This window comes from Jaculus jaculus, chromosome 6 (assembly GCF_020740685.1).
Source record: "Jaculus jaculus isolate mJacJac1 chromosome 6, mJacJac1.mat.Y.cur, whole genome shotgun sequence".
NCBI classification, from domain to species: domain Eukaryota; kingdom Metazoa; phylum Chordata; class Mammalia; order Rodentia; family Dipodidae; genus Jaculus; species Jaculus jaculus.
In genome coordinates this window covers 73830377-73853755 of record NC_059107.1, presented here as the reverse complement: position 1 = coordinate 73853755, position 23379 = coordinate 73830377, and the positions used below count along the sequence as shown (strand labels likewise).

Genomic DNA, 23379 nt, shown 5'->3' with positions numbered 1-23379 from the left:
TTTTTTTTAATCTGAAAGCTTTTGAAGAGACTATATTACATTCTTTTGTGAGAAACAAAACATCTGGTAAGAAAACCTTTTGACATTTTTCAAATGTTATCCTTGACAAACACTTTGTTTAAAGAAAAGTATACCTGTTGTGACAACAGAAGGGACTGGAGAGATGGCTCAGTGGTTAAAAGTTCTTACTGAACAAGACTGATGACCAGAGTTCAGATTTGCAGAACCCATTTATAGCTAGACATAAGTAACGCTTGTGCCTGTAATCCCAGTGTGCTGAACACAAGAATGGAAGCCAGCATCAGGAGAATTCCAAAACTTGCAGGCCATTTAGTCTACTGTTCTCAGTGACAAATAAGAGACATTCTGTTTCAAACAAGGTAGAAGTTGAAGACTGGCACCCTAAGGTTATCCTTAGATCTCCACATGCACACTGGGGTACACACACACACACACACACACACACACACACACACACACACACACATACTCAGTTTTAAAAAAAATTATAAAACAGGAGAAGAGGTGTTGGAATGCAGCTAAATTTATTGAGTACTTCCCTAAAATTCCAGAGTAGTCTTGGTTTTGATCCAGGTACAAACTGAGAATTGTGGCCCATACTTGTAATTCCAGGACAGGGGAGACAGGGACAGGAGGAGCAGAAGTTCAGGACCATCATGGGCTTCATTGTGAGTTCCTGATCAGCCAGGGACACATTAGTCCCTGCCTAAATAAAAATTGATAGCACAATAAATTATTCCCAAAACACAAAAATTATGTTGCATTCCGAACATGGAAAGCTGGGGCTGGAGAAGTGGCTTAGTGGTTAAGGTACTTGCCTGTGAAGCCAAAGGACCCAGGCTCAATTCCCCAGAACCCATGTAAGCCAGATGCACGTGGTAATACATGTGTCTGGAGTGTGTTTGCAGTGGCTAGAGACCCTGGTGCATCCATTCTCTCTCTTTCTCATAAATAAATAAATTTTGAAAAACCTGAAAAGTTTATAGATTTTTTTTTTTGCACATCATTGTTGATGGCAATTTTAGAAACACATTTTAATTTCAATTTTAATATCTATTTCTGGGATAAAGACCACATGCTGAGAATTTAGTAGTGAGGACAGTCTAATTTTGCTGATAGCTGATAAAACTGTAGAATGTTGCATAATAAGAGGGGAAGTATCTATATAAAAAGAAATAAACTTCTAAGAAGTCATTCCATGAGAGTGAAGTAGAATGATGTGAAAAGATATTTTTACCCTGTTACCAGACATTTTTAAAAATTATATTTAGCTTTTGTATGTAGCATTAAGTTTAGCATTCTGAAAGTTTTTATATATACAATTGATTTAATTGACATTTGAATAGAGCTTTCTGGTTCAGAACTGAGAAATAACTTAGGAGACAGATCTTATCATTACCCATTTTAATAAGGACATTTGAGCTGCTGAAGTTATTTTTTCCCCAAAGTTAAATGGGGTATCAAAACATAAAAGTAAATTTCCAAATATTCTGGCCTTTCCTCAATATTCTGTTACTTTTTGCTTGGGAATTTCCATCTCTGAAAGTAAATAGGACTAATGTATCTTAATTTGTCTAAAATTTCTGTGCTTAAATTTGCCTTTTGCTTTTTTCCCCCAGGCAAACCCTCCTACACACTACTGTTATGTGAAGAAACAATGAAGTCACCACCTGCTCAGGCAGCTCCAAGGATCTTAGCCTAGAATCCAAACATCTGAAAATGTGTCAAACTTCATCTCCACCAATAATAATAGAAGCAATAGTAATGTAACTGAGCTTTTTACACAGTGCCTACTGAGATTAGTTTTAACAAAAGAAGCCTTATAATTCAGGAACTTCAGTATCAACTTTCTACTAGGGAAAATACAGAACATGAAAGACATTCTGTTCATAAGGCCGTGCATTATCTCCCTTGTCTCATGATATAATGCAATATATTTTCACTATGAAGGTGAGAAATAAAATACTTGAGGGCTTACTATACCTAAATGGTATGTCAGCTGCCATTGGGAGAGAAACTGAGGACCAAAGGGTAATCATGGGATTTAAAGTGCTTCATAAATTTGACTATAAAAAATAAAACAAAGTTTAGAAAGTGTCAAAATTTGTAGGAAAATCCTATCCTCAAGATCCAAGAGGAAAAATAGGTATAAGATAATCTTTCAATTTTAATAAATTGGAATATCATTCAATTTCCATAGCTGTATATAACTACACTCTGATGAAACTATACATTTCTAGGCTACATTAAGCATAACTACAAAAGAGAATTAATGAATGTAAAACAAGAAAAAAATAAAAATTAAGGTATTAATTGGGATGTTAATTGAGTGAAATAAAAAAGACTAAAGGGCTGGAGAGATGGCTTAGCGGTTAAGTGCTTGCCTGTGAAGCCTAAGGACCCCAGTTCGAGGCTCGGTTCCCCAGGTCCCACGTTAGCCAGATGCACAAGGGGGCACACGCATCTGGAGTTCGTTTGCAGAGGCTGGAAGCCCTGGCGCGCCCATTCTCTCTCTCTTCCTCTATCTGTCTTTCTCTCTGTGTCTGTCGCTCTCAAAGAAATAAATAAAAAAATTAAAAAAAAAGAATAAAATCCAACCATGCAGCAATTATATGAAACACTTCTGATATATTATATATGCATAAAATGATAAAAATAGCCAAGAAACAGAGGGAGTAAGAAGAAACAGAAATATAAATATCAAAACTGCATTGATATAATAAAAATAGAGAGTTGCTCTTAACCAACTGCTCTTTTGTTCTGATTGACAGAACACATATGCCCATGACTTGATAAATGTTATCTTTACACTGCCTTCAACACAGTCCTGCAACTAGAAGCTGGGAAAGATGCTGAAAAGACTGCTTCCACTTCAGTGGGGAGACCAGAGCTTATTTTTGAAGTTTGAGCTAGAAGTTTGTTTTTCTGTACTAAAAAACAGGTGGCTTTCTGTTCCAACTTTTGTTTATTAATTCTAGCTTCTAGGATGGCCATAAACAAGAGAGGGATATCTAAAATTAAAATGTAACATATTTCTATTTGGGCTATACAAGTATCCTTTATGTCTAATCTCTCAGTAAAATGCAACAATCAAATCATTGTATACAAGCATCTCTCTCTCTGTCTGTCTCTCACTCAGTGTGTGTGTGTGTGTGTGTGTGTGTGTGTGTGTGTGTGTGTGTGTGTATGCATGGGTGTATGAGTTTGTGAGACACACATACACACACACAGAAATAGAGAGAGAAATCCTTTTGTCTTTTTTTGTGAACCGTGGGCAAATTTGGAAGTTGCAAACCTCTTCCAAACTTCTCTAGGTTTTCTCCCTTTCTCTTGGACAAATAATTTCTTTTAAATGAGAGCAATTTATTGTTCTCAGTAATACCATATGAACATCTTTGCTTATTTTTCTCAGAATATAACTTCCAGACTTGTTAGAAATGGAAAATTCAGTACATGTAAAATTCACTTGACATTGCTGCTATTTATAAAAAAAAAAAAAAAAGCAAATAACAACAAAATAAGCTTCCTAGTCATCTGTCTTGACAAAGCATCACTATGAAGTGACATGACCAACCACAGGCCAATAACTCATAGGTAAGAATATAAAGGTGTTCTAATAAGCTCTGTGTATAATACTGGGTCCTGGTTTTGGGCAAAGCCCCAGGTCTAGCATTCATACTTACCCAGAAGAATATATTTTTCTTCTAACTTAGTGTTAAGTTATTTGGGGTAGCCTGAAATTGAAACACACTGAAACGATGAGAGAAAGTTCACACTCAATTACAACTTTTTTGGACAGTTTTCATTCTATAATTTCAGCCAAGATAAATACAGGGAAAAGAATCCTTGCCTCTTCAGACACTAAAGACTGTTTGCCTTCCTAATGAGCACTTAAATTTCTTAATGATTTGAACTTAAATAGAAAATTAGGCAATCAAATGAATAAAAGAACATCATGTCTCACCAGACAGATAAAAATCTCAGGAAAAATTTAATCCATTTAAAGTATTGAAAGATAATTAGATTCTATACCCAAATCCATAGTCATTCCTGGGAAGAAATAGTATTACCTTTTAAGGACACAAGAATTACACCAAAGGAAAAGACTCAAATACTGGGGAGGAGAAATAAAAGGTACAAATACAAAAGAGGGTTTTACTGATTCTCATTAATTTTGGCTCCTTTTTGTTTTTCTCTGTTGTGTGACTGCCCACAGTCTCAGTGGAAGAGCACCAAAAATATAGTTACAGTATTTATGTACTATGATACCTATACAAAAATAGGGCAACAGTTCAGTGAACAATGAAACAGCTTCCAAATATTCTATGCAGTACACAGAATAATATAATTCATACCACTGGATACACCACAGATCAGTCAAGAAAACACCAATTACTCAATGGAAGACTAGGGAAATTAGTCATGTGAAAAGAAAATAAAGTTATATCAGAATCATATATTTATCTGGCAAAATTAAGTCCAAATATGTCAAATGGTAACTGGAAAAAATCAAACATTTTAATAACTACCAGAAGAAGTAAGATGACTGTATTTGTACCATGGGGGGAGGGGAAGACCACAGCATTTTATCTGAAACCTCAGTGCAGAGGTCAGAACTACTGATGCTCTGGTAAACACTGACTGTCATCTTTGGCCTCTGCAAAGTGCTCCCCTTACCTTATTCATTTCATGCCAATGTTGGGGGTCTCATAAACTATGCTGTCTTTGCTTCTCTCAAAGAAAACAATTTTGGCATGTTTCTAAATGTTTGATATTTTCTTCATACCTGACTTTTCTGAAATTTATTGTTATAACATTCATTTTATTTCATACATTTTCATTAGATACCATGTTTTTAAAAGTCCTCATGTTGTATTGCTCAGCACATTTTATGATAATGTCCAAGTACATCTATGCATAAGAAAGTATTTTCCCTCTTAATTGACAAAGCAACATAGACATCAGTCATGCAGTCTACCACAGAAGACATTCAAGGTAAGGTTAAGGATATCAGGATATACCTGGATGTGTCAATAACTTATGCAACAGATATAGTTGGAACAGCTGTATGAAGTTGAAAGTACAAAAAATAAAATAAAAACATTTACAGCTGTAACAAAATAGAATGAATCTCCCCAGGCAATACCAGAGTAGTGGATTCATAAGATGGGGATAAGCAAACAACAGGAAGAAGTTGATTTGTTAACATCTTGTGTTAGATTCCTGTCTCCTAAGGATTAAAGCAAAGACTTCTTTTTATATTATCTCAAACAAATGGGAATCTCCTGTTTTCAGAGAAAAAAAAAGTCTTTTGGGGATCTACATTTCCTTTATGTTCCAATTTGATTCTGTGGTATTTGGCACACATGGATCTGTTCAGGCTTGGTCTTATCTGTTGGTACTAAATGCCAGAGGTCAGCACCAAGCAATGGCTTCTCATCACTATTTATATATGTAACTGACAGGAGAGAATGTGGGAAACAGTAAGGGCTGAATAGGACAGGCTGAGAATAAAATTTTAAAAGATAGATGCCAAATTTCTACTGGTAAGAATATTCTAGCTAAATTTGTGAAACAGAAATACATTTTTGAGGCAGAGGCAGTCGCTCAGTTGGTGAAGTGCTTGCTGTAGAAACATGAGTACCTGAGTTCCAGCCATTAAATATGTGGGCAGGAAGCAAGTGTTTGTAATCTCAGCACTGAGGATGTAGAGAAAGTATGAGTTCTGGGGATTCTTGACGGGCAAGTCTGGCCTAATTGATGAGGTCTGAGTCAATGAGAGATCATGGCTCAGGTAAAAAGGAAAAAAGGGCAGGTTGGAGGTGTACATCTTTAATCCCAGCACTTGGGTGTCAGAGGTAGGAGGATCACTGTGAGTTTGAGGCCACGCTGATACTGCATATTGAATTGCAGGTCAGTCTGGGCTAGAGTGAGACTCTATCTCAAAAAACAACAACAAAAAAAAAAAAAAAAAAAAAAAAAGGAAGGGGAGAAGGTAGATAGCCACCTAAAGACACAACACCACAGCTATCCTCTGACATTCATATGTACATGAACAAACTTGCATGTGTACAAACACACACACACACAAATGTATTATAGGCAATGTACATGACCAACAAAATTATCTAATGAATATCAATTTCCCAGTTTCTATTAATGAAAATGCAATGGGCTGAACAAAATGGAAAGACTTAAACTAAAGAAACAAATACCCTTGATTTCAAATGGTCTTCTCTTAAAGAACAAAGGATAATAAACTTCTTTCTTCTGCTTGAAGCATCTCACATCCATTGGCAGTGGAAGCAGGAAACCTACAGGACTTCCCCTTTGTTTCTGACACTCTGAGAAATGCTATACAAATTATTCTAGGTCTATACCTTTGCCTATGGCACATGTCCTATTAACAGAATTGTGCTGAATAAAATATGATAGTCTCAATAAATGAATGACTATACTTCCATTTCAAAGAAAGAGGGAAAGGAACCTACCTCCAAGTTGTTCCATATTTTAAAAAGTTAACTGGGCATATTTTTCAACATTTCTAATTTAACTAGAATTTCAATGAGATTAACTTTCAAATAGTAAGAAATTGGATCTGGCAGGATTCACTCATTTTCAAATGTGAGACTCATTCATCTACATACACAAATGAGAGTCATTTAGCAAGTATATTTCATTCATGATTTTTCATATCTTCTATATGCCAATACAGCTACAGATCCTCAAGGGAAACATTTTTAGCAGTACATATATAGAAACACTTTCCTTTGTTGTCCTAAGCAAAATGAAAGAATCCAGTGCTATTTTTAAAAATATATTGATTTTTAAGAACTGTGTGTGTGTGTGTGTGTGTGTGTGTGTGTGTGTGTGTACATGTTGGTGTATGTGTGTGTGTGAGTGTACCTGCCTGTGCAGGCCGAAGGTCAATGTTAGGTATCTTGGCAAGGAATCTCACTGAGTCAAGAACTCACCAGTTCAGCTAGATTGGATGGCCAACAGACCATGGGGAATCCTGTTTCCACCTTTTAGCACTGGGGTTACTGGCACATGCCACCACCCTGGACATTTGCATGGGTTGTGGGGACTTAAATGCTAGTGCAGCAAGTGCTTTATACACTGAGCCATCTCCCCAGATCCTTAAAACTTTCCATTGACCACTTTCTATAGAAATCCCTTCAGTACTTTCAGGTGACCCCATTGTCTCATGTATTTAAATACTAAGTCCTCAGTTGTTCCTATTAGAGAAAGGTAGAATCGTTGTGAGGTTGAGCCATGCTAGAAGAGTGTCACTGGGGGCAGGCCTTCATGTCTTAAAGCCTTGCTCCACTTGCTGTTCTCTCTCATCGCTTCCTGCCTGCTGGGATGACTATGTCTTGCTGGCTTCCTACTCAGGGCTTCCATTCCATTTTCCACCATGATGGACTAAACCCTCTTGAACTGTAAGCCAAAACAAATTCTTCTCTTTCCTGAGCTGCTTCTGTGAGGTATTTGTTCATAGCAATGAGAAAGTAACTGATAAACACTAGTAAAGTTAATTTTTATACATTGCATTTTCTTACATAAGAAAAGGGTCATTAATAGCCTGAGAGGCATGATGAAGAAGCTACATATATGCCTTATATCTGCCAGTAACTCAACACTGCAAACAGATGTTGAGATCCAATACTTTTAACCAGCCTCTCCTTTACACTGCTAAATTAAAAACAAATCACTTATAGGATCCTTATTGGAGACCAGGATTTTAAAATATCTCCTGAAACAAATGGATTTCTAGATGGTAGAAATAAGCTTAACACACACACACACACACACACACACACATTCTTACTTCTCAAAAACCCAGAAAGTATATAGAACATGTATGGAAAAAGGTTTACCAATTAAAATTCCTATTATGATGGCTTATGGAGCACTTTTAATCACACCTACATAGACACTTATTATCAAATTTTATAAATATGTTGGCAAATAACACACCTGCATAATTATTTAAATGGCTAGATAGATTGATAGACAGAGGTATATAACAAAAACATATTTATTTGTATTTATTATATTATACCCAATGTGGAATAGGTTATTTTTGTGAGTTTTCATATGTTTTTTTTTTAATTTGTCAGTTAATTGCCTCCCAGTAATAGTTCAATAAAGATTCCTAATACAACCACTCATCTGAATGACAAATAAGATTTATAGTATCAGATAACATATCATAAGCTGGAGACACCATGATACAAAATTATTAAGACCTGTTCCTCTGCCTCTTGTGTCCAACCAAAACATGATGTCCACTGACAATTATAGCCATAGTGAAGGTTGACAGGTGATCTTCTGGTATGTAAAGTATCTGGAAAGAGAAGTCAGAAAACTAGGTCCTATGGTGATTGGGAAAGACTGCCCCAGCAATAGGCTTAAGTACAGACTGATGAGTGATTGAGTTACCCAAGTAAGGAGGGTAGAAGTTTTCATAAAGAGGGAAAATAAAGAATGGCCTTGGGGGAAAGCACATCATGTTTGAGTATATTAGTCAGTCATATATGAAAAGAATGATTAATATAATGATGTGGTAATAGGTATGTAACTGATTTATATGCAATTCTTAATTAATATATTGACACATACATAAACTGTGCATATAGACATTTATTAAGTTTCTGGTTTATCACTATTTTCTCAAGCTATTGCTTGATTTTAGGTGTTATGCCTACTGGAAGTGTTTCTAAATTCTTATTGTCAAATACATAAATACTTTTTCTTATAATTTTAGTTTTGATTGTAATGCCTAGGTAAGTTTATTTTGTTGTTCATTTGTATTTCTTTGTAGCACTTTATTTATTTAGTTATTTATTTTTATTGAGTAGAAACTTTGTATGGACACGTCATATGTTGGTGCCATCAGTTCCATCCTCCTTGCCCCCATTCCACTGAGGGCCCTCGACAGTGGGATTGCTAGTGTTCTCCATAAGGAAGTGGGTTATGAGCTGTGAGAGCAGTCAGTCATTGTGCATGGTTATGAGTTCTTCATCTTGACTGGAAATCTGTTTATTTATTTATTTTTAAAGAAAGGTTTTTATTCTTTTATTTTTAAAATATTTTTATTTATTAATTTATTTGAGAGAGAGTATGGGCATGCCAGGACCTTATGCTACTGCAAATAAACTTCAGACAGATGTGCCACTCTATGCATCTGGTTTTACATGGGTTGGGGAATGGAACCCCAGCCTAGGCTTTGCAAGTAACTACCTTTAACTGCTTAGTCCTCTACCCAGGCTTTAAAAAAATTATTTTATTCTCATCTGTTTTCAATAAAGTGTAAAATATTTTGTTGTACAGTTTGAAATGATTATTTTTTACATACATATATGTATGTGTGTGCATATGGTGTACTCATGTGTTCAGGTCATGTTCAAGTACATACACAAGCATGTGCAGGCCAAAGATAACCTGGGATCTGTTCTTCTCAGGCACCATCTTTTTAAATTTGAGACAAAGTCCTTCATTGTTCTGAAGTTCACCAAGTAGGCTAGACTGACTGGACAGCAAGCCCTCGTGTTTCACTCATCCTGTCCTTCTCTGTGCATTGATTATAAGCCCCCACCACCATGCCTGGCTTTCTAGATGAGTGCTGAGATTCAAACTCAGGTCCTGATTTTTATACAGTATGCATTTTACCAAGTGAGCCATCTACCCAGTCTTGAATTTTTTATGTTGATTAACATTCTTTCATTTTTTTGAAATGCATGTGATCCAACCCTGATACACGAACAGGAAAAATAACTCAGCATTGAGCTTCAGACCTTGTTTGCTTTCAAAAGTTTACCTTATCCAGTAGATTATACTTGTTCATCATAGGACATTCTCAAACAAATGTCTATCTTCTGCCACAAAACGTTTACCATCTACAGTGGTCATACCTCCTGTCAAACATAATAGTCTAGTCCTCTTCTCTGACCCTACATGTGCCTCTGACCAGCAGGAACCTTTAGAACTCTCACTTCTGACATCTCAAGTCCTTTTACAAAATTCATGATGCTGTTCCTCAAACAAAGTCAGTTTGTCTGAAGTTCTTTACTACTCTATGAGTTAGACAGTCTAATGAAGGCATAAAATATAGATTTTATATATATACTATTTGAGAGCGACAGACAGAGAAAAAATTAGGGAGAGAGAGAGAGAGAATGAGCGCGCCAGGGCTTCCAGCCACTGCAAACGAACTCCAGACGCGTGTGTCCCCTTGTGCATCTAGCTAATGTGGGTCCTGGGGAATATAGCCTCAAACAGGGGTCCTTAGGCTTCACAGGCAAATGCTTAACCACTAAGCCATCTCTCCAATCCAGATTAAATTATATTTTATTCTTGGGGGGACTATGTCACTCAATGGAAACTTTTGCTGGCTTTCTATTACTATTATTGCAATTATTTAAAATTAACAGCAAAAGAATGAATTTTGAGAGTAATTAGCACTTATATTACATGCAACTTTCACAATAAAATAAAACACAATAATTTGAAAACTAGACCTGATCAAAATTAGAGAATTTTAGCTATTCAAAGACAGCCAAAGAGGACTAAAATAACCTTGGAGCAAAAGTGTTCACTGGATCTTAAAAAAAACAAATACCTGTGCTTGTCATAGCATGAAGTCTGGCTGCTTACCAGAAATACAAAACGGACATTGTTAAATGCATTTTGTATTTTAGAGACAATTCAACTGAAGCTGCAACAACAAATATGGATGGATTAGTCATTAAAATATGTACATATCATCAATTTTGTTGCATAAATTGGAATATAAGAAATATTTTATATTTTTATTTGTTAGTATTATTGCATGAATACAAATATGGAAACTAAAAAAATAAAAATAATAATAGAAGCTTTCTCTGCTTTTAAAAGACATTTCTCATGACCTCTAAAATATCCCCCCAAAATGTAGCACTAGTTTATAATTGTAAACGTTATAAAAGATGTTTGATCCTGTCCTGAGGAATTAATATCTGGGATCCATGGCAGTATGCTGGTCAAAACTTCAGGTACATGAAGTGTTTAGTATTGCCTCTCAATTAAGACTTAGCTCCTAAGTGATTTAGTGCTAAAACTGAGGTAGGAGTAGAAGGATTAGTGTTGGGGTAAAAATTATAGCACATTATACTGATTTGAATGGCCAGTTGTGATTGGTGTAAAGATGAGTTCTCTGGCCTGCTATCATGATCACAAAGGAGTTGCCACAGTGGAAGCCTAGAATTAATCCAGGAGAAGACCAAGCAGGGTAAAGAGGGATGCAATGTTGAGTGTCAGTAATGAGGCCTACCAATGGACTAATCTCTTATTATTCTTCTGGAAAAAAATGTACAAATTTTCCATTTTCAGTGAAGACAAGATTTGCCAGGATTGCAGACCACATTGATCTGTGAGTACAAGTACATCTAATTTCATACCAAGATGCCTCATCTTTTTGTCCTGTTATGTAACTGCTGACATAAGAATAGGATGAGGAAAATATAGTGGGGTAAATAAATGGTCTATAAAGAGGAGGGATATGGTGTGACTTTTTCTACTATTGAGACTAGAAATGTGTCCATAGGGAGATTATCTGGGAAGATCACAACCATTAAAATGCGGTACTTCCAAATTAATGAAGTGCTTCATATTCCTGAGTCCATACTGCTGCTCATTCCTGCACAAGCTTTTGCATTAATCTGTCACCACAGCTAGCTGTAAATGGAGGATATCCAGAGCTGGAGAGATGGCTTAGTGGTTAATGAGTTTTCCTGGAAAGCCAAAGGATCCCAGTTCGATTCTCCAGGAACCACATACACCAGATGCACATGAGTCTGAACTTTGCTTGCAGTGGCTGGAGGCCCTGGCATGCCCATTCTCTCTTTCTCTTTTTATCCCTGCCTCTTTCTGTCTCAAATATATAAATAAATAAATAAATAAATGATATATTAAAAGGGGGATAGGGATATGTTCCTGCTAATGTTACTGTTTTTATAAAAGCAAAATTCTTGTTGTGAAACTAAAAAATGCAAGCCCTGCTGGCCTAGATGCCCTTAATACAAGTGGCTTGCAAGAACACCTCACTTTCTTCATACAAGGTAGAGGTATCTACTTTATACTTCAAAACATTCTGGAGCCCCCTCCAATATTACTGGGATTTTCTTTGAACTATCTAGGCATCCCAAAACTTGCCTCCCTTCAAGGAGCTCATGAGTTGACTCACAGTACTGAAAGACACTTTACCAACCCTCTCCACTCTAGGTCTTTAAGGACATCAGAACCAGTCAACTTTCCCAACATTCACAAAATATAGAATGTAATACAATTGTGAAATGGAGAATAATTTTGTGTAAGACTATAATTGAATAGAGACATATGAACTCCTAGAAAATTTTTCTGTTTCAGCTGTAGTAAAGCCATATATTGCTTAATGATAGAGTATGTTCTGAGAAATGTGTCATAATGTGACATCATAATGTGTAAGCATCTATATATACAAATCTATACAGTTCAGGTCCACCTGATGTGGACTTTTAATGTGATAAAGATATTCACTAATACAAAATGTATGAGGTGCTGTTGGTATGACTAGTACACTAAGCTTATATTTTATTGGCAGATGCTTATACTAAACTTACTTTTTTTTTAAAATTTATTTGAGAGCGACAGACACAGAGAGAAAAATAGAGGGAGAGAGAAAGAATGGGCGTGCCAGAGCTTCCAGCCTCTGCAAACGAACTCCAGACGCGTGCACCCCCTTGTGCATCTGGCTAACGTGGGACCTGGGGAACCAAGCCTCGAACCGGGGTCCTTAGGCTTCACAGGCAAGCACTTAACCACTAAGACATCTCTCCAGCCCCTAAACTTACTTTTATTGGTAGAAAGAGTTCATTTTAAATTTGTGATTAAAAGTTATGTGTACTGGACTGGGAGATTGCTCAATGGCTAAAGGCATTTGTTTGAAAATCCAGGAATACATTTGTTTGGTCTGGCAAGATCCTGGCACAAGCACACATATAAATAATAGTAAAAATTATATATCTATATCTATTTGTCTGTCTATCTATCTATCTATCTATCTATCTATCTATCTATCTATCTGTCTATCTATCTCTCTATATGTGTGTGTATACACACATATATATGTGTGTGTATATATATAGATAGATACAGAGAGAGAGAGAGAGAGAGAGAGAAGCCAAGCAAGCACACTGGCCTTTTATATGCAAAAGAGAACAAGAGTGAGATAGAGAGGGAAAGAGAGAGAGAGAGAATTAGTGCACCAGGGCCTCCAGCCACTGTAATTAAACTACTGACCCATGTGCCACCTTGTGCACTAGTGTCACCTTGTGTGTCTGGATTCTGCGGTACCTGGGGTGTTGAATATGGGTCCTTAGGCTTCATAGGCAAGTGTCTTAACTGCTCAGCATCTCTCTAGCCAAAATAAATAATTCTAAAAATATTTTTATTTATTTGAAAGCTGACAAAGAGAAAGAGAGAAGAAAAAGAGAGAGAGAGAGAGAGCGGGCACACCAAGCAAGGCCTCTGGCTACCAAAAATGAATTACAGACATATGTGCAACTGTGCATCTGGCTTTTCATGGGTAATGAGTAATCAAACCCAGGTTGTTAGGCTTCACAAGCAAGTGCCTTAGCTGCTGAGCCAGGTTTTTGGCCTGATAAATATTTTTAAGTATGTGGGTTGTATGAATGCAGTCACATATTCAAGAGGCTAAGTTAGGAGGATCATCATGAGTTTGAAACCACCCTGTGATAAGACTCTGACTCAAAATATAAAGAAAACACTAAGTACGTGAATACAGTGTAGCAAATATGTAAACTATTTGACCTACTCTCAAATCAGGTCACAAAAGAAGTCTGGTGTGCACTCTCAGAACAATCATGAAGTATAACAGAGACTCATATAAGAAATATAGTGTTGAGTGGTTCCATTAAATCTTCCCAGTCTTCTAAGTAAGGGTCCACCACCTAACCTTATTTTCGGTCTTATGATTCAAAAGTAGGAGGCAGAAGATACAACTACAATAGTCTCCCAAACTATGCCACCTCTCTACCTGGACCCCAAACAACCTTAAGGACTATTATTTTACCAGCTCACCCCAATATATGTAAGGCCTATATTGTCCCTTTATAATTTATGAGAAGGGAAAAAAAGCCTTGGTATTTGGATGGCATAAACTGAAGTAAAAAAGAAAATCTTCATTATTGAATCAACTATAGCACTCATAGCAAGAAATGTAAAGCCATATGAATGGACACAGTCAAAAGAAAAAGAACTGGGCCAAGATGGCCACCACCTAACTGCTCTGCAAAGCCTCAGGAAAAAAAGGCAATGCATTAGGGGCTCACTGGGTCTTTTAGGGGAGAGCAATCTCTCATAGATTGCCAGTGGGAGGGCACAGAGGGGGAAAACACGGAATCACTGCTTCCCTTGCTCGCTGGTAGCTCACCAGTCCCCTAATCCTAAGCAGCAGCCATACCCACAGTCCCAACTTCAGGATACTTCTGCAGTTATGGTAGGAAAGGTGACCCAGGCCAACATAGTTCTACTTGCCTCACTGCACAGGGGCAATCACCCTGCTACCCCTGCCCAAACGTGACCTTGGGCAGCCTCCGCCCACTGGGCTGTTAGAGTTCATGCTACATTTGCCCACCACATGCATGCCACTTGTGCAAGCTTAGCCTACTCTGCTCATTTGCCCACTTACTACTCCGGCTTCTGCCAATTCACATGCGAGCCTAGGCCCATTCCACATGCCCACACAAGCTCAGGATCATTCAGCCTGTTGGCCTGTGCCAGGTCAGGTGCCAGCCCCTCCCTGTCTGCCAAGACGGTGACCACCATTGTCCTGTTGCAGGCGAGCTCAGACTACTTCCCGGTCCCAGTGTTTTGCCATGTCTGAGTTTAGGCTGCTTTGGTGTTTGGTGCTTTAGTATCCCTCCAAGCATGAGCACAAGCAGCTTTGGTGCATCACACATTAAAGCTCATGCAACTTTGGCACCCCTACCAGGTAGGAGCTCAGGCAGCTTTGGCAAGTGAGAGCTTGCTGGGACTGCTTGGCATCTGCCACAGGCTGCTTCAGCTTCCCACTGTGCTTGAGCTCAGGCTGATCCACCCACCTATGTGTTAGTGCAAGACCACTCAGCCCATCTGTTTGCCTGCCAGCTAGATCAGGCCACATTCCCCAAAAGGCACCACTTCCCCCACCCATTGAGACCACAGTGCTACTCTCCCTGCCCATACGCTGTGATGGGAAGACCACAAAAAAAAGAAATAACATGAAAAATCAAATGCAAGTAAATCCGGTTAGACCAACCAGTCCTACAATGAACATCTCTAATCAAAACATAGAAGAGACATTAGGATCAGAACACCAAAATGACACTATGAGCAATGCAAACCTGACCAAGCTACTGGTAGAACTTGCAGGAAAGCAACAAAGGACTGATAATTATGTGGATGCTGCCATCACTAGACTAGACCTAATTGATAAGAAAATGGAAGGAATTCAAAGACAGTTAAGAGATATAAAGGTGAGTGAAAAAAAGGACCCCAAAAATCAGCTGGCGATGGCAAATGAAGGCATAAAGCAATGCAAGGATGAATTCCAAGAAGCATCAAGAAAATCAGAAAATGATGTGAAAAGGGAGCTTGACAGAGGGATGGAAACTATACATAGAAAAGTAGTAGAAAGTGAAAGCCTAACTGAACAAGTCCAAAACTCTCTACACTTACAGACTACACATTCTTCTCAGCAGCCCATGGAATATTCTCTAAAATAGATCACATACTGGGTCACAAAGCCTGCCTCCACATATATATGAAGATTGACATAATTCCCTGCATGATATGAGATCACAATGCTATATTGCTAGAAATTAACAACAAAAGACCCACCAAGAATCCCATCAGTGCCTGGAAACTGAACAGCACACTTTTAAGCAATAAATGGATAGTGGACAAAATAAAAAATGAAATGGCAAAATTTCCAGAAATGAATGAAGATGATAACACATCGTACCAAAAGTTGTGGGACACAATGAAGGCAATCCTCAGGGGAAAATTCATAGCACTAAATGCCTTCATAACAAAGACAGAGAGATCCCAAATAAATAACCTAACTATCCACCTAAAGGCACTAGAAAAGCAAGAAAAATCCAACCCAAAAAACTCCAGAAGGAAAGAAATAACTAAGATCAGAGCAGAAATTAATGAATTGGAAACTAAGAAAACAATTAAGAAAATTGACAAAACAAAGAGCTGGTTCTCTGAAAAAATAAACAAGATTGATAAACCCCAGGCCAATTTGACCAAGCAAAAAAAAGAGACCCTTCAAATTAACATAATTCAAAATGAAAAAGGAGAGATCACAACAGACATAAGTGAAATTGGGAGAATCATCAGGACTTATTTCAAAAACCTCTACTCCACAAAACTGGATAATGTGGAGGGGATGGATAAATTCCTGGACACATACCATATATCAAAGCTAAACTCAGAGCAGATTAATCTCCTAAACAAACCTATCACACACATTGAGATTGAAAAAGCAATAAAAAAGAAGAGTCCAGGACCAGATGGCTTCTCAGCTGAATTCTATCAAACTCTCATGGAAGAACTCAAACCAATCTTCCTCAAAGTGTGCCACACAATTGTAGAACAGGGAAAGCTACCCCACAATGCATGACCCATATTCCTCAACCAGGAGGGTCCAGGGGGAGGGCATAGGACATGGGTGAGCCTAACAATGGTACCAACTTGACTATATTCTCTGAGTACAAAACTAATTAATAAAAATAGATCAGAAAAAAAGAAAAAGAACCCTAAACACTTCCTTGAAAAATAAAAGAAAAAAGATAAATGTTTCTATACTTTTTTGAATAAAGAGAGAACCATAAGAAAATAATAACTACCAGGATATAATCTGGAGGGAGTAGTCCTAAGGTGTTTAACCAATTGCATTTCATTTTCCAGTTCTGTTTCATTTGTAAGATATTCTTACAGCACTGTATTATTAAAGAATGTCAGGCAATATCCATTAAAAATGGGGGTAAAGCTGTTTAATCCTGGTTTCCATGGTTTGGAAGTGGGGTAAAATGTGGAATTATTAGGGTTTAAATCTGAGATGTCCCCACAGGTTCATGCTTTGATCATGTATTCACCAGCTGGTGAAGCTGTTTTGAAAAGTTGTGGAAACTTGGGGAGTTGAAGGAAGAACATGTTGGGGCAGGTCCTTGAAAGTATGTCAGACATGTTCCATTTCTGGCATGCCCTTTGTTTCTGGTCAACCATAAAATGAAGATATCTCTTCTACCATCATCCTCCCAACACCATGATGTTCTGACCAACAGCATGGAGCAATGAACTCGTCCCTGTGTGCCTGTGAGTCGAAATAAATCCAATCTCGTTTAAGTTATTTCTGGCAGATATTTGGTCATAGCAACATAAAAGAAGAACATGGGACCTGTATTTCAACCCAGAGAAAGGGAAAATGGTGCAGGTGATCAACTTCAGAGATAACACAGAGAATATAATGCAAGTTTGAGGGTCTATAGCTTGAGGTACATAGCCATATTGCCCTTCAGTTGAATTTGAAAATTTTCATTGTACCATATATTATTAGAATCATTCCACAGGATTCTAGTTAGATGATTATTACAGTGGCACATTATATTGTTTAAATAAGGCAAATATTTTCACCTATATTTTATTTCTAATATTCACTGTAAATTATTTTAAGAATGGAATTTTATTATATCCTAAACTTTGTTTTAGAAGAACACTTCAAAAACAATAAGAAGTATTAATTAGCTTTGTGACTCAGCATGGTCATAAAATTCTTCCATTCAGTTTTGTATCAGTAAACCAAGGGAAATTTATTTTCAATAACAAATTCAAAATTCTCATAATGATAGTGACATCAATACTACTGACATAACCCTTTGATGCCTTCACCATATTTTCTGTTTATAATTTTTTTCTGAAAGCGAACAAGAGTCCTGGCTTGGAATATGTGAAGAGAGGCATACTTCCTGTCTTTCTTGCTCAGAAAAGCAAGAGTTACAAATAAACATTTCTTAGCCATTTATTTTCATTAAGGTACTTAACATTCCTTAGTTAGGTTAATAAAAATTAAATAAATATTCTTTTTGACAAATCATCAAGTGAAACTTAATTTAGAATAATAATCTTGGTGTAATTTACCATATACACTATCTGTATAGTGTAACAGAAGGAATACTTCCAGCACAGTCTGTTTATGAAGAAAGCCAGATGACTTCTGATGACATCATTTCTCCAAGACTTATTTTTTTGTCATTTGTTCAAAATCAAGCCAAAAAGAAGGATGACTTGCTCATCATATTTCCCACCAGGTTCACTGTACAATGCTAGGCAGTTTACAGGATCTTATCATGGTTTTCAAAGCTTTGAATCATTTTTTCTATTAACTGTTTTACATAGTAACCAGAGAAACATTTTTTATATATTTTATTTATTTGAAAGAGTGAGGGCTTCAGGGCCTCCAGCCACTGCAAATGAACTATAAATGCATGTGCCCCCTTGTGCATCTGGCCTACATGGGTCCTAGAGAATCAAACTGGGATCCTTTGGCTTTGCAGGCAAATGCCTTAACTGCTGAGCCATCTCTCCAGGCCCCAGAGAAACATTTTTAATGAACAAGTTCACAAAATTATAGATAGGTGATTGGGGCCATCAAGAATAAAAGCACAGTTAGAACTTATTTATAACTGATCCTTCACAGCCCATCACCCACCTATGAAATTCTAGAGAGTAATGCTATTATGCAGAAATGTCCTCACTGAAGATACACATTCAGTTTTGCTTCTATTAACCCTACCATATAACAAGCTAAAAGTACATTATCAGACCAAACAAATTCACTGTTAAATTAATTGTCAACAAGAGTATCAGCAAAACAGAAAGATTTTCATTGAGCTGAGGTGTCATAATAGCGACCAGCAAGGGAAAATTGCACTGTTGAATTTTCCCCATTTAATTTTACTAGTAATGTGTAATTATAGAAACAAAATATTTAAGTTATCTACACAATGTTGTTGCAAATGGTCAATCTCAGCCCACTGGCATTAAAATAAATAAAATACTATTGGGTTGTTTTGTTTCCTTGATTAGTTTTACTTCTAGCTTTTAATTTCAGCTACATAAACATAAACATATAATGGATGTGCACACTTTGTTGGAGATTAGTCTTAGTTTTTGCACATATACATATAGTAGGAGGCAATGTTTTCATTTCAGGAGAGGCATCATATATTCTGCAAACCATTTGTTGACTGCTTGAAACTAGGTTAGACCCACATCTGTTTTTCCACTGTACATTGCAAATGAATTTCAGAATTAAAACACTGCCACAAATCCTAGTTTTACTGAGCACCTGTCAATCTTGTCATTAGCATGCTTTTTCTTGCTTTTGCTTCTCTGATGCAAAAATAAATACAATATTATTTTCATTACTGATGCTTCTACAGGGGAAGTTAGCCATCCACCCAGGAGAGCAAGTAATTTGATTTGGGAAACTGCGTTGACACACACTGTGCAATCCTAGACAGCTAGCTGGCCTAACCCCCAAGGATTCCAGGACTGGTGACTTGCAAATACACTATTTAGTATATGTGAGTAAGCACTAAAACTTTTCTGTAGCCAGGCATGGTGGCGGCTCATTTCTTCAATATCAGCAATCGGGAGACAGAGGTAGGAGGATCTCCATGAGTTCAAGGCCACCCTAAGACTACATAGTGAAATCCAGGTCAGCATGGACTAGAGTGAGACCCTACCTCAAAAAACAAACAACAAAAACTCTACTGATTTGAATATAACTTCCTCCATAAAATGTGCAATATAAAGTCATGAAATTTACATAGTTTTCCAAATATTCCTTGGTGGTATGTGGTATACACATCTTCAATGAACATTGCAAAAATTAATGATAGTAATAATAGCATTACAAAATAAAACATTGCCTCTGTAAGGATTGCAACAAAGGGAAATTGTAATGATCAGCATTCAACACAATGCCTGTTATATGTAAATATTCAAAACCTGTTAATCACATTCATATCCATCCTTAGTTTTGTCACTAATGCCCTTTTAATGCCAATTATCTCATTAATATTTTCACACTCTGGGTGATAGACTCAGTGTCCTAAGCTTTGAAAGAACATGAAGCATTAAATTTACACAAACTCAAGAGATAACTGTTTTGGGGGCAAACCCTACATGAAAATTACATTCAAGTTGGTTGGCCAAAATGTACTATCAATGACTAGGCAGAGTCCAAGTCTTTGTTGAACACTAAAATTAAACCACATGATTAACAAGGATATATGTTTATACAATTTGTATGTATATGTGTGTTCATGTATGGGAAGGTGCTCACGTGTATGGGGGTGTGCAAGAACAAGTATGCAAGTAAGTAAGGAGGCCAGAAGACAATGTCAGCTGTTCATTCCTGAGGTGCTGTTTGCCTTTTGTGATACACACTCTCTCATTGTCCTGCACCCTACCAAGTAGGTTAAAATGGCCAGCTAGAGAACACTAAGGTTTCTCCTGTTTCTACCTCCCTAGCCCTAGGATAACAGCATTTTTTTTACATAGGTTCTGGGATGGAATTCAAGTCTTTATGTGTGTGAGGCAAGCATTTTACACAATGAACTATCTTCCTATCCCCTTTTATGCAATTATTTTGAATGTAATTGCTTATGTAAAATTTACAATATATTGCTAGAATCTTGCCCAACCCATGAAAAATGTACATTTTAAAATACAGATAATATCCTTAAATTTTATAACAGCAATTTTCTTGACTGGGTTGATTGGTTTGTATTGCCTAGGGTTTTTTGAATTATTCGTATATTCTAGATATTAAACCTATCAGATGTACAGATGGCAAATATTTTTTCCCATTCTGTATGTTGCCTACTGACTCTGCTGATGTTTTGCTTATCTGTACAATAACAAGTTCTATGAGACCCAATGATTGAATGAGAGTTCTTCTAATTCCCAAATCTGCTGGGATCTTATTCTAAAAGTCTTTCCCCATTAATTATATATTGGAGTGTTATACCTAGATTTCCTTTTAGTCATGTTAGTTTCAGGTCTTACATTAGGTGGTTGATCCATTTGGGGCTGATTTTTGTGCAGGGTGAGATAAAAGTCTCTGGAGTCATTATTCAACATGTTTTTCTCTGGTTTCCCCAGCACCATTTATTGAAAATGCTCCACTGTGTGTTTATGGCTTCTTTGTCAAAAAAATGAGAAAGTTGTAGATACTTCAATTTACACTTGGATTTTCCACTATATCCCAATCATCTCTGTGTCTGTTGTTGTGCTGGTATCATGCTGTGTTTATTACTATTATTTTATAGTATATCTTGAAATCAAGTATGGTGATCCCAACAGCATAATTCTTATATTAGTGGTCTTTTGTGCTTCCATGTGAATTTTAAGATTATTATTTCTATTTATGTTAAATTTGGTGCTGGGATTTTGATTGGAATTGCCTTTAATTTGTATATTTCTTTTAGTATGATGGACATTTAATGATATTATTATTTCTTCTACAATATCTTTCTTCAGTGTTTACATGTTGTCATTGTACATATCTTTTCTTCCTTGATGAAGGATATTCCAAAATATTTACTTTTGTGGCTATTGCAAATGGTAGCATTTCCCTGTTTTCTTTCTCAGTATGTTGTCATTGTTATATGAGATTACTGATCCTTATGTGCTAATTTTATATTCTGTCACTTTGATGAAAATGTTTATCACCTCTGGGATTGTTTTTTGGTGGAAGCTTAAGGATTTCTTAAATACAGAATCATATCATCTATAAATAAATCTAGTTTGATTTCCTTTCCAACTTTTATCCCTTTTATTATTTTTTTCTCTTATTGATTTTGCTAAGACTTCAAATGCTTTGTTAAAAAGTACTGAGGAGATCAGTTAATCACTGTCTTGTTCCAGAACTCAGTGGCAATGCTTCAAGTTTTTCACTGCTTAGTATATATACATATTTTTAAAAAAATATTTAGTTATTTGTGAGAGAGTGAGAGAAAGAGGCAGATATATAAAGAGATACTGGGCACACTAGGGCCTCTTACCACTGCAAATGAAATCCAGATGCATGCTGTGGTAGTTTGAATAGATAGCCTCTGATATATTTAGAGTCTTACTAGTTTGTAGTTTGGATCTGTAGCCACCTTTCTGGAGGAGGTGTCACTGGGGGATCTTAAGGTGTAGTGGTGGATTTGAAATTCCAATCTAGAGATATATGAAGTGCCTAGTTCCATCTATAGCTCCTAAAGTGTGATGTATAGTGTGGTCTTGGACTTGTGGCCTCTCTCTCTCTCTCTCTCTCCCCCCCCTCCCCCTGCTTGATCCTTTAAGAGGGGCCAACTTCTTCAGCCTTTATGGAACTTCCCCTGGATCTGTAAGCTTCAATAAATATCATGTTTTTGAATAGACATGAACTTGGTTGTTACAACTAAAGTTGCCTTCTGGTGTGATAAACCAAGTTTTATGGACTATTCTGATGACAGTTTGAGAATACTAAGTGCAGCAAGAATTGTACTTGGGGTCCTTTCAGCCAGAGCCACCATCTTCTAGCAATTTGCCAAAATGACAAGCACAAAGGGAAAGAGGAGAGGCACCAGGTACATGTTCTCTAGTCCTTTCAGAAAATGTGGAGTTGTTCCATTGGCCACATATATGTGAATCTACAAGAAGGGTGATATTGTAGACATCAAGGGAGTGGGTACTGTCCAAAAAGGAATGCCTCATAAATGTTACCACTGGAAGAGTCTACACTGTCACTCAGCATGCTGTTGGCATTGTTGTGAACAAGGAAGTCAAGGGCAAGATTGTTGCCAAGAGAATTAATGTGCGTATCGAGCATATTAAGCACTCTAAGAGCCTAGACAGCTTCCTGAAACAGGTGAAGGAAAATGACCAGAAGAAGAAGGAGGCCAAAGAGAAGGGAACCTGGGTGCAGCTGAAGGGGCAGCCTGCTCCACCCAGAGAAGTGCACTTTGTGAGGACTAATGGAAAAGAGCTGGAGCTGCTGGAGCCAATTCCCTATGAGTTCATAGCCTAATAGATGTCCTAAATGAATCAGACCTAGATTGTAAAAATGTTTTTCTTCATTAAAGTATGGTTTTCTCACTCACTCAAAAGAAATATATTTAAAGCAGAAAAAAAAAAAAAGAATTGTACTTGGAGGCTCAGCTTATGAACTTGTAGGCTTGACCTATGAGCTTTCAAAGGGGAAGAAAAGACTGCACAAAAAACTTTTTTGGA

At 37.0% G+C, this 23379-nt stretch overlaps 1 pseudogene; it reads left to right on the top strand.

Moving 5' to 3' along the window:
• The first annotated feature begins 22701 nt into the window (after window positions 1–22701).
• Window positions 22702–23176, top strand: LOC101615361 (annotated as a pseudogene).
• Window positions 23177–23379: the final 203 nt, after the last annotated feature.